The following is a 9,900-nucleotide window of genomic DNA, read 5'->3' as shown; positions in this document are numbered from 1 at the left end:
ATTCGTTGTTAATAACAAACGGAATCTCCCGCGTGAGCGTGTGCGAATTATCTGTTCGAAATAGCGTATATCACGTTGAAGGCGCGTGATCGCATAGTGATAGCCAAGTGGCGAAGGAGACTCAGGGCGCGGAAAGTTATGTTGAAGAAAAGCATTGTAACAACGATACTAACGGCCCGAACCAAAGGGAATCGGTTATTGTAAAAATTATTCCGAATTCCGAAACGTAAAGCGGGGTGCACACAAGTGCGTACAACTACCATTGTGAACCACCTTTATGATATTTGTGAAACAACCTGTAGCGTTGGGGTGATGATCTGGAATTAAAGAATTATTAATTCTGAAACAAAGTCTTAAGATTAATTACACAATTAACTATACTTACCTTCAACTTACCTTGTCCATCGGCGATGATCCATCGTTGTCCAGCGGCCATCCGGTATGCGATGAAGCGAGGATCCGGGGTAGTTCAGCAGCGGCGATGATCCATCCTGGGCAGGAACCTGAAACAGAAGAAAAGTATTAGAATTAAAATTAATAATAATCGAGACATATGGTGATCCGGTATGCGGTAAGGCGAGGATCCGGGGAACCAGAGCAGCCAGAGTAATTCGATCCAGACGTCAACCTGAAACAAAATAAGATTATTAAAATATAATTATTAAGGGATACGAAGTCCTTAGTATACCTTCTCGGTTATCAGAGGTCAAACCGAGTGGCGACCGTATGATAGGAGATCAAATCGCGTGATTCCAGCTCGAAGATAGCATCGTCCGGCTACAACCGGACCTAACAATCGCAAGTCCCTTAGTTTTGGCCTAACCAAAACTAAGGGACTTGCGATTGTTTACCGCTAAATGAAAAATTAGGTAAAGAAAAATATATAAATTTTAGACACTATTTTAGACACTATAGTCGTAATAGACATAAAACCTTTTACTATATTAAAATTTAAGCTCCTGGTATTGGAAATAGTACTAACTCATTTTGACAAAAAGTGGACATACGATCCTTACCTCTGAGGTACAGATATATATATATACATATATATATTTAACAGTGTTGTAAGATGGGTGTTGTAAGATGATATATTTTTTTCAATATCTACATACAGTTACAGATACTTAAAGAAAAATTAACTATATGTAGATACAAATGTAAATTTTAAATAAGTAACTAGATACAATTACAATAATTTTAAAATGTATCTAGATACGTTTCAGATTCTTTTCAAATACAATGTTCAATAAAAATGTATAATAATGTACAAAATATAATATTATATCTATACTACATATGTATAGAGGTAATTAAATGAGAAAAGAAAATAGTGTTGGCGATTCTTGTTTCCGGGCGTAACTCCGGTTCGCCAATTAGCGTAAGACGCCGGGTTCGACCCCGACAGGGATCAGAAGTGCGGTGAAGAGAAAGACACTTGTGTTCATGGAGGAAAGCACAAAATATATTTTAACGTCGGTTCGTACAAAGTTCTGGTGAACGCACTCGTGATGTGAGCGCGACACTATGCGCGCACGTGACTCGGTAGCGCTGAGTACGTGACGCGGGTATGGTCAACGGTCGCTGTGGCGAGCGCAATTGGAAGCGCTCTTTGCAGCTAGCACTTAATGCACGCACTTAGAGCGTTTTACAGTTGTTGCGCTTGTGTTCGAAGCGCACAAGACGCGAGATAGTCTATCGAGCGCGGCAGCGATACAGATGATCGAGCGCACACGCGTAGGTTCACCGCTCACGGTGGCGAGAGTGAATTGCACTGACGGCGCGATAGAATGGGGCTCTGAACGAGCAGCAGGACCCGTGTGCACGACGGCAATTGTGTAACCGCGTGAAACGGGAAAACTGTTAACGGATGCACGGCGGTATGCGACCTCGTGAACCGGAGTATGAATTTCTACTGACTTAGACCGGAGCTCTCGCGGTCCCGTTTCGGGAGCTTTCGGGCGCACGACGCGTATCGACCAATCACTTGCGTTTTAGATCATGCGATCACGGCATGACAGGATCGATACGCGTCGGGAGAAACTTTGCGGTCAGACTTGACGGGGGGAGCGGCGCGAAATCCCTTCGTTCGGAGGGCGACTGAGGGATGGCGTTACCGGTACGGCATTGATCCGCGATCGCGACGGAAAGAAATTACGGAACAAATAGATATATTGATTATTATTTTATTATTGGTTATTAATTATTTATTAATTATTAATTGTATAAAGTTATTTTAGTGTTATGTAATATCTTAGTATATATAATTATATATCTTATTCAGCCTATCTATATAAGTCTATGGTCATAGCTAATCTTTGATTAAGAAGCAGAAATTATATCTTGTATCTAAAACATAATTTTGAGATAAGATACAGAAAACAATGTAACTAGTTAGGGCTCAGATACAATGCGAGGAATAAGGAACAAGGAATAGAATTCATAGTCGCATCCTTTTTTAATAGACGTGCATTAAAAAGGATGCGACTATTAATATCTATTCCTTGTTCCTTATTCCTTGCATGGTGTCTGAGCCCTTATAGTTACAGTTAATGGATAAGAAAATGTAACTAATGATGGTTATAGATACACAAAAAGTATGTAGATATAGTAACTAAATATCTTACACCACTGCCTGCATACATACATATGTATATATATATATATATATATATATATATATATATATATGTTTGCATAGAGTATTTTAGCAGGACCGGAAGAAAAGCTTCAATATTTTTGTATATATAGGTTTGCATCGATCCATATATGTATACATAATGCGAATAATTTGTTTATATATGATATTAACAAAGTTATTGCAAAAAATAAATGCTGTATTTGTAGAGTATTTTATTGATACCGTTTTTTCATGTATCATATATTAACAGTACCAATATATTGGTACTGTTAATATATGATACATGAAAAAACGGTATCAATAAAATACTCTACGCTTATGACTATTTCTTCTTTTATTACATTACTTGTGACGGGATCAAAATGGAATGTTTTGATTGATTAACTCGTGATAACGCGACGCGTGACGCGCTCAGTGGAAACTCAGCCTTAAGACAGACTTGAAATAAGATCCGAGAATACTGGCCGTAGTCATTTCTATCGTCTTCATACATAAAGCTAATGCAATATACTGATTGGTTTTTCAGCTTATGTTACGGAAAAGCGACACGTTGATTGGTTACCGTGTCGCACCTTGCCGGTCTTAAGTATATACAATCTTAGGCTGAGTTTTCACTGAGCGCGTCACACGTCGCGTCATTCGAGTTAACCAAAAATCAAAACATCCCATTTTGATTCCGTCACAAGTAATGTAATATATGTGCACGTTTTTGTGGTTTTCTTCCGTGCTTTGTCCACAATTTTTTTATTCTCTTTGGAAATAAAACCAAAAAATCGTAAACATAACATGAAAGAGAATCCCAAAATTGTTGACATTACCACAAAATAGGGGACATAGCACGGAAAAGAAACACAAAACGTGCACATACCGACAGGATTCGGGTACAGCCAAAACGCGGATATGACTACTCTCATTTTTCTCTCTGTATGAACCATCACAGAGCCGTATTAGTAGGAGAGGTTAGACTCTGATAATGCATATACATGTAAAAATATTATGCAGTAAACCTTTTTAATTCTACGATACATACATATATATAATGCTGCTGCTTCTTGTACCTGACATGTTAGGTAATATTTCATTTTAAGTGCTTGTAATAAACATGGCAGTGTACAAACATGCTTTGACAGCTATGCAATAGAACATATACCAGGAATACGAATAAATATTAAATATTAGGAATCAGAATTAGAAGTAATAATTAAACGTAACGCACAATAGAAAAGAATAAAATATAAATATAAGAATATTTCTACATTTATATTTCCTAATATTTAATATTTATTACAGAAATGTTCCTATATTTATATATTTCTAATATTTAATATTTATTCTTTTTTCTAATATGTGCTCTGTTGTGCGCAAGGCCGTACTGTCAGTATAATATTTCGAAATACATCTTACATATAGGAGCTTTTCCACAGGTGTATTAAACCAAAAATAGCTTACTGGTATTTTGAATAAAATGGCTACTTCATTGATGGCACCGTCAAGTGCAAAGAGGTCTGTCACTGTCATATTGCGAGAAATAAGGTTGATGCAAGTAATTTTTAATGAGGTTTATCAATTTTACATATTGCAGAATCACGCAGATCAGGAATGTACGACAAGGCAGTACGATAGATATAGACGCCGATATGTTTCTCAAAATATCTAACTACGAGGACAGGGTCAAGCAATTGGACATATACTATGGAATCGTCAAGAGACAATTACTGCGCTATCAGAACTGCATAACTGGCTTATTCGAATAGTCAATAGTGTACTGATTCAATGATTTTGAAAGATATTTAATTGTTTTATGATTATTAATTTTCATAACTAGAGATCGAAAGTTTATCATTTTTTTGTTATGTTCTACACAGGCAAAGCCCACTATTGTAAGTAATTTAAAGTAGGGGAAACCGGGGCTAAACCGCCAACGGGGTTGAACCGCCAAATCAAATATCTCGGAACCTGTATATTGTGCGAACTCGCTATTAACATTGTAAACGCTGCTTATGGTACCCATGTGACCAACGGAGTTTCGGCAGGTTACCTGCCGTGTTATGATTTTTACGAGGGCAAACGTGTTTTCGGAAGGTGAAAGTTACATTTTCTGCGCGTGGAAATATTGTAATATCTGCAATAATGTTTGCTCTCCAAATCTCGAGGTACGTGATTATAAAGAGTAATGCATGCTGAACACGAATCCAGTGTAGTTTTTTTATTATCGTTGATGTCTAATATTTCGTGGGCGATCAAACCTGAAACTTATGTTTGGGGCTTATCCGCCAGTAAGCACCCGGGGCTGGTCCGCCAGTCTCGTCACTGTGGCGCGCCGGGCGCACGACTTCAGCTCACGGCGATTTCAGGTTAGATTTCCCTCGAGCGTGATTCTGTCTTCCCTTGCACGTGCGTTAGTTTGTGTAGGAGGGAAATGGTACGCACGTATCGTCGCAAAACGGGTGTTTTGGCCGACCGAAAAGATGGCGGACCGTTGTTTTCGAGATCGCTCACGCTCACGGCACGTCGGCGAGGTACGGCGAGGCACGGCACGGCTCTGAGATCCCGCGATTTCCGCGCAAGAGTTGACATGCCGCGCGCGCTGTAGATCGTCCCGACTCCCGGCCGCGGTAAATCGTCGTTGTTGGTCGTTGTGTCAGTGACAGTCGCGCGTGCGACCGCATCGTCCAGCGTTCGCCGCATCGTCTCGGCGTCATTGTCGCCGCCGTTGTAGTGGTGGTGGTGTCGGTGGTGGTCATCGTCGTCGTCGTCGTCGTCGTCGTGGTGGTCGTGGCCGTTGTCGTCGTCGTCGTCGTGGTGGTCGTGGCCGTTGTCGTCGTGGTGGTCGTGGCCGTCGTCGTCGTGGTGGTCGTGGCCGTCGTCGTCGTGGTGGTCATGGCCGTCGTCGTCGTCGTCGTCGTCGGCGCGTCGAGGAATCGACGCAAGGACGCCGTCGAGTCGGTAAAATGGTCGCGCTCCACCGCGAGCTTTTCTAACCCCCCTGTCGCTATTTATCGCTCCCCCGCGAGAAACGCGGCTTGGTTAGGTTGCTCGAGGGTCCGCGCTGATCCTATGGCACCGGAACGCCGTCACGCGTATTCCCCGTGGTTGCCCGCATTGACAATGTGACGTGCCGTTGGGGAGTTTACGATTTGGTTAACCTCTGTATTCACGTGCCTAAATTGTTTTATGGAATAGGTAAAACAATTATTTTTTAATAATGTTTTGCATAAAAATTTTAATAATTTTTATATTTTTCTCTTAAAAAACAATTATTAAAATGTATCCTATTATTTTTCAGTATTAGATGTACGTATATGTATTGAAAATGCAGTGTGGCGGATTAGCCCCGGGGGGGGTGGCGGTTCAACCCCGGCATTTTTGAGATTTCAATTTTTCCACCGTTGTTGTTTTTGCTCTATACCGGTTAAACAAAGCAACATAGATAAAAATTTCCTATATAAATTTTGTAGCTAAAGGTTCACTCTTTACAGTGGTATACCACATTTAACTAAAATTATTTATTTTCTTGTTAAAAATCTGCACCAAAAGAAACTGGCGGTTTAGCCCCGGTCTCCCCTATATGCCTGCTCTGATAATGCTGATATGATAATACAGTATAATGTAACATGCATTTCTTTCTATGCATGGTTTTCTATCTTTTGATGTATTATACATTATTATAACTCAGCATGTGATATTGTAGAAAAGTATCTAACACATGTTTTTTGTTTGCAATTTGTTATTTATCACGTATCTTAAGCTTGTCACAACCTTATAAAGTTATATACACGCTAGTTAATATTAAAAAATATGACTGTTTATTTTTTTATGATATGACTCCAGAAATATTTTCCTACTACATGTGATTTATGAACACTGCTGTATTTTTGTATACCAGGGCACTCATACCGACCTAGTAGTACAGATAGTTCTGATCGCGGAATCTATGCGATTGCAAGCCATGATGGCGACATATGGTATTCAGAGACGCAAACGCCGCACGAAGTTGAGCCCGTTCAGATTCTGTCGTCCACTCAGTTAGTAAAGGTTTATCAAAAACTAGGCGTGAAAAAGAAGTTGAATCTCCAAGGGCGACCCGCACGGCTAATAGGCTCTTACAAGCAAGGTATGTGTACTTTTATATTTTTTTCCTGAAAAAAAAAATAAACGCTTGTGCTTGTATTCAATGATATATTTTATCGTATAATATGTAAAATAACATTGATGTACGAATTCTTTTGCATGTGCAGATATATAGAGTCTGAATGACAGTGCTCTGCTATCCATTGATCTTCGAAGTGTTCGAGTTTTATTTATACAGAGACATGGCTCTGCTGATCGACGATATCAAAACGGAATTGCAATTCGTAGGCAAGTATTGGCGTCTTTCTGGTCGATCCACCGTATGTCTTTTGATACGGGAGGAACACATGCGGTAAGTTTGCACATTTATGAATGAGTCACGAAAGTTGGCTTATCTGGGCAAAAATTTGTTTAGAGATCCGCAATTTAAAAAGATGTTAGACCTCTTTGCGATGTTGAAGAAAGGCTACTGTGATAGCCGAAAGTACGCATTGGCCGGCTGCAAAATCTGATTTCATCTTCTTGTATCGGTAATATTTCATATAAAATTAATCTTTGCATAAAGCAGGTAGTTCATGGAAAACTAGTTCGGTTTTAATGTTAGCAAGTTTTGCATCAGAGTTTAGCGTAATCTTTCAAATAATAATTTTAATATTTGTTGATATTTTTTTATAGTAATAAAATATATATGGAATATAACTATTCCATAATTAATAACATTTATATCTTCTGATTAATAAAAAGACGTAAAAGTTGATATTCATTGAATTGTTTCTTCTAAAAAGGAATCTCACGTAAGTATCCTCCTTCGATTTTGATGAACTTTTAAAATGTTGTACTTTAGATTAGATAAAAAACACTTACTTTTTTATACATGTTTAATTACATGTATAGATAATAAAACATTTTTATTTATTTATTTTTTAGCAAATATCGCTAAAACTATAAGAATAGAAAGAAATTTTTTAAAATAAAAGTTGAATGGTTTTAAGTATACGTGCCTTTTTGATTTAGAATACAACATATTAAGAATTCATCAAACTCGGAAGAGAGACATTTACGTGGAGGTTTTTTTTGTAAGATTGGACTATTCTTTCGCGCATTGTATATAATATTAATAGTAAAATTTATGTTATTATACACAGAGCACTTGGACTTCGTAAATACTATGGAAACAAATCTGGACTTGACCCCGTTTAGACAATTCCAGCATGATTATATTGGCTATCAGAGTCTCACGGACGTCCCAAAGGCCATCGCTTATTCCGAAAGCGTCAAGGACTATTCTGTACGAATTATAAAGACACTACACTTAAATTCCTAATCGAACGAAAACGTCCGTAACCGGCAACCAGTAATCTATTTTTCAGTCTATGTTAAATAAATCTCTGGCAACATATTAAACGAACTTCGCAATAGCGGCGGCTTGTATGCCAAGTGTCAATTATATGGCATTCTGATAAAACGAGAAGGAATTAATGACAAATTAGTGGAGTGACAGGTATTTTATCTCTTTCTTTTTCCCTTATTCGACCATCTCTCATTAAAAAAATCGTGAAGATGATGATGATCACGATTATGCTCACTTTTTGTGTACTACCGCGTATTTTTATCATTTTTCAGTTCGTGATTATTTGAGATCACTATATCAACAAGCTGGATCCTTAAGATTCTGGATGGCCGTACGTTATTGTAGCAGTCTGTTGAATCACACAGTCGACAGCATCAGCCCTTTTATCACGGGTGTGCTATATAATAAAGACGAATTTCCCAAAAGTCCAAAAGATAAATGGTGATGTTGATGTTCATAACGTTTCACAGGATTCTAATAATGACAATAATAATGAACTCTCGCTTAAAAGAATCTCGTGCTTTGTTGATGAATTCTTTTTTAGGGTGATGACGAGCTTGTCTGCAAATTGCTATAGATGCATAGAATATGTTTTTCTCAGTTCCTTTCTATCTGTAACAGACGTTGAACAAAGTTAATAAATAGCATAATGTATAAAATATCATATGTAGAAATTTTAATGTTATATCAAGTCTCATAAGTATAAATACACGTACCACAGTGTGTGAAACAGCTAGTAATCTTAAGAATTTGAACTTGTTTTATAAATGATTCCTTTCACAGTATTAATAGAGAGATTGCACCAATTACCATGCTACTTGTAGCAAAATATTGAAATCTCATGTATCACTGAAAATAAGAAAGATCTATTATTTATTGGAATATTGCTAGAAATAATAAATAACAGCATTTTGTCTTATTGAGAAATATTTAAATACGGAATATTTACAGAAATAATGACAAATATAATCAATTTAGCTTTCTCTGATATGTTTTACTTCTGATTACAGTATTTATACCTTTTATGTATACAACAACATTTCGTCCGGGAAAATAGATGTGAAGAAATTGTAATCAAGTTTGAATATGTAAAAACTATAATTAATAACGTATTATGTATATACAATACGGTAATATTAGGAAAGGTTAGGAAATTTGACGTAACATGATGTGCAAGGCAAAGATACAGGATAGTATAATATGATTATTAATTATTATCGGACAGCAAAATACCTAAAAAAAAAGTTATTATAACAGATTCCTAATCTCTCATAAAATTATCGTGTCATACATACATAATAAGTGATTATAGTTTTTATGCTTTCAAACTTAACTGCACATTCTCCAAATCTATTTCTCCGGACGAAGTGTAATTGAATACATAGATATAGAATATAATGTAATCAGAAAATAAAACATATCAAAAAAGTCAAATTGATTATATTTGTCATTATTTCTAAGTATTCCGTATTTAAATATTTCTCAATAAGACAAGAATGCTGTTATACGTATCATCTCTAGCAATATTCCAATAAATAATACATCTTTCTTATTTGAGTGATACATGACTGTAGCAACAAATCTTTTTTAGTGCTTGATATATACATAGCAGTATAAAACATGCTTTGAAGTTAAAAACAAATTCCCGAAAAGTCCCAAAAATAAGTGGATGTTGATATTTTCATAACATTTCACAAGATTCTAATAGCGGAGACAATAATAATAAACTCTCGCTTAAAAGAATCTCGTGTTTTGTTGATGAATTCGTTTTAGGTAGTTCATGACGAGCTTGTTCTGCAAATTGCTGTAGATGCATGGAATATCGTTTCTCAGCTCCTTT

General features: G+C 37.0%; 1 long non-coding RNA gene across 1 annotated transcript; it reads left to right on the top strand.

The window, feature by feature from the left end:
• The first annotated feature begins 6,902 nt into the window (after positions 1-6,902).
• LOC139785219 (uncharacterized) lies at positions 6,903-7,958 on the top strand. Its single transcript, XR_011721857.1, has 3 exons — positions 6,903-7,061; positions 7,125-7,239; positions 7,855-7,958. It is a non-coding gene; the product is annotated as an uncharacterized lncRNA (long non-coding RNA).
• Positions 7,959-9,900: the final 1,942 nt, after the last annotated feature.

Source organism: Temnothorax nylanderi, unplaced genomic scaffold (assembly GCF_030848795.1).
Source record: "Temnothorax nylanderi isolate EJ_2023f unplaced genomic scaffold, tnyl_v1.0 TNYL_tig0757_pilon, whole genome shotgun sequence".
Classification (NCBI taxonomy): Eukaryota; Metazoa; Arthropoda; class Insecta; order Hymenoptera; family Formicidae; genus Temnothorax; species Temnothorax nylanderi.
This window is presented reverse-complemented; position numbering and strand designations above follow the sequence as displayed.